This window comes from Notamacropus eugenii, chromosome 4, assembly GCF_028372415.1.
Source record: "Notamacropus eugenii isolate mMacEug1 chromosome 4, mMacEug1.pri_v2, whole genome shotgun sequence".
NCBI classification, from domain to species: domain Eukaryota; kingdom Metazoa; phylum Chordata; class Mammalia; order Diprotodontia; family Macropodidae; genus Notamacropus; species Notamacropus eugenii.
The window spans coordinates 287938207-287940902 of NC_092875.1; positions in this window are offsets into that span (position 1 = coordinate 287938207).

Here is a 2696-nt window from a genome sequence, read left to right on the forward strand (position 1 = left end):
GAAATGGAGGAGGAAATAGCAAACTACTTCAGTATTTTGGCTAAGAAAACTCCAGATGGGATTATGAAGAATTGAATGCAACTGAACTGAACTCAACTTATACACAAAACTAGGCATAATTAGATTTGTTACGTTTTCATTCAACTTTTTTCGACAAGGAAAACATATTTTAGTGAGAAAGAAAAAGAGAATAGAAAGGGAATAGGTGTTCCAAAAGTCTTTAATTTAATTTTAGTTTTATTCATTTTGAACTTAAACATCAAAAGAGAAAAAGAACATTTCTATGTATACAGCACAAGTTAGAGGATTCAATATAAAACCATAAATTTCAATTTCAAATTTTACTTTAAAGAAAAAAACTATGCAATAAAAATTATGTATTGTTTTCAAAGCTACTCTTCTTTTCTGTGCTTACTTCTAAGATTTCTTTTGTTCTGTGCTGTGCACTTTTTTTTCCCCTTTCCCTCCCCACTGAGCCCTAGAAAGGACAACAAATAAACAAATGAATATGTGTGTGTATGCATACACATATTTATATGTTTGTGTGTGCATGCCATGTGTGTATACACATATATGTATACACACATATATATATACTTATACACACGTATAGATACATTAGACCTGAAAGGAACATGAAAGTTCCTTTAGTCTGTACCTGTCTGTCTTGCAGATGAGGAAACAAAGACCACAAAAGATAATGTTAATTACCCAAGTCCACCCAGGACAGAACCAAAAATACATAAATCTGGTGCATTTCTTGGAAACATTAAAACAGTCAAGAATTATACAAAATTAAGTTTGCTATGAATTTTGGCATTTGCTCCTTTTATTTTTAGGAAGGAAAGTATGTGTACAACTTTTGAGTACTTCCTCCTGCTATATAAAGTCTATTGTAATGACTACCTAGAGACCCATTATAACCCATTTTTTAAAAAAGGAAAAGACTTGCCTTTGGCTTACCCCATGGCTCAGCCCACAAAAGTTGCTTAAATTTGAAGCTCAGAAATGTCTATTTTCCTTCCAACATTTGCAACAGCCTCTGAACGGTAAATAACTGATACCAAATAACATTTCCTTGGGACTTAGATTTCCTCAATTTTATTCATGTTCTCTCAATATTTTAATTAAAAAAATAACAACAATGAGACTGATGGTTGACTATCAGTTTTTGAACCTTATTAAAAGCATTGTTCAAACTTAATAATTATAAAAACTCTATGCATTTTATCAAGAATTCAATTCTAGCAGCTCAACTATTCCCACAGGGTAAGTAGCAATAAAGAAAAAATGCCGTAGTAAGAAAACAGTTAAGGTGTTTCAGAGCTGTTATAAGCATGAAAAAGTGGAACTTGAAGAAAAAATAACTGTAAAAAAAGTCACTCACAATTTCTTTTCTTAAGGTGATTCTAATTTGAATACTAGCTACAGGTGCTTACATTAATAACTGCTAATTTATCATTAGGATAAACCTGTGTGTGCATGTGTGAGGAAGGGAATAAGAGAGGTATTGAGAAGGAAGTTGGCTAGTGTAAGAACCAGTAATTCAAAAGGACCACTCAAGAACCTAGAAACTTGCGGAAATAGCTTTGTGCCTCATATATAGAGTATGCCCTTAATAAATGCCTGTTGGTTGAGTAAAAATAGTACCAAAGGCTGCACAGTTCAGTAAACCCTTACTCCCTGAAAAGGAGAAAGGAAGAGGGAAGAAGTGGTTGAAAGCTAAATTTTTTTAAAAAAAAACTCTTGTGGACCACTGTTGTGAGCAGCTAGCTTGGATTATGGTAACTGGAAGACTGTGTGAAGTACAAATAAAAACATTTAATCTAAGTAAAGTTTAGGAACAGATGGATAAAAAGCATAGGAATAAATGGAGCCTTTCTTAAAATGACAAGTAGAACCTGTCTAAAACTAAGAGCAACTATCATCTGTAATGGATATAAACTAGAAGCCATCCAAATAAAATTAGGGGTGAAATAAGGATGTCAATTCTAATCACTATTATTCACTATTGTACTAGAAATGCTACCTATAGCAATAAGATAAAAACCTGAAGGAATAAGAATAGATAATGAGAGAACACAACTATTCTTTGAAGGTGATGCAACAATATGTTTGGAGAAGCCTTGAAAATCAACTAAAAAATTATTAGAAATAATTAGCAAAATAAACCTACATAAATTATCAGCATTTTTATATGCTACTAACAAAACTCATTAGGATGAAATTGAAAGTCCATTTAAAATCATGGCAGACAATTTAAAATTCTTGCAAGTCTTCCTGCCAAGACAAACCAAAGAGCTATATGAGCACAATTACAAAATGTTTCTCATGCAAATAAAGGCAGATTCAAACAATTGAAGAAATATATATTACTCATGGGTAGATGTCATAGCAAGGATCCCAGCGTACACAGCAGGTACTGCTGCACAGTTTCTTAGAACTGCTTTTTTAAAAGGAAAGCAACTTTAAGAGGGGTAAACAATCTTACTTTAATTATATATATCAGCAGAGAAAATACAAACAGGACCAACAGAGAGCACTTCCAACTGTCTGACCATAAGCAATACATACATTATGACCAGAGCGAGAAGCTCCAACATCTGAGGTTTTTTTTTTTGTATACACACACACACACACACACACACACACACACACACACACACACACACACACACACACACACACTGTTCAGA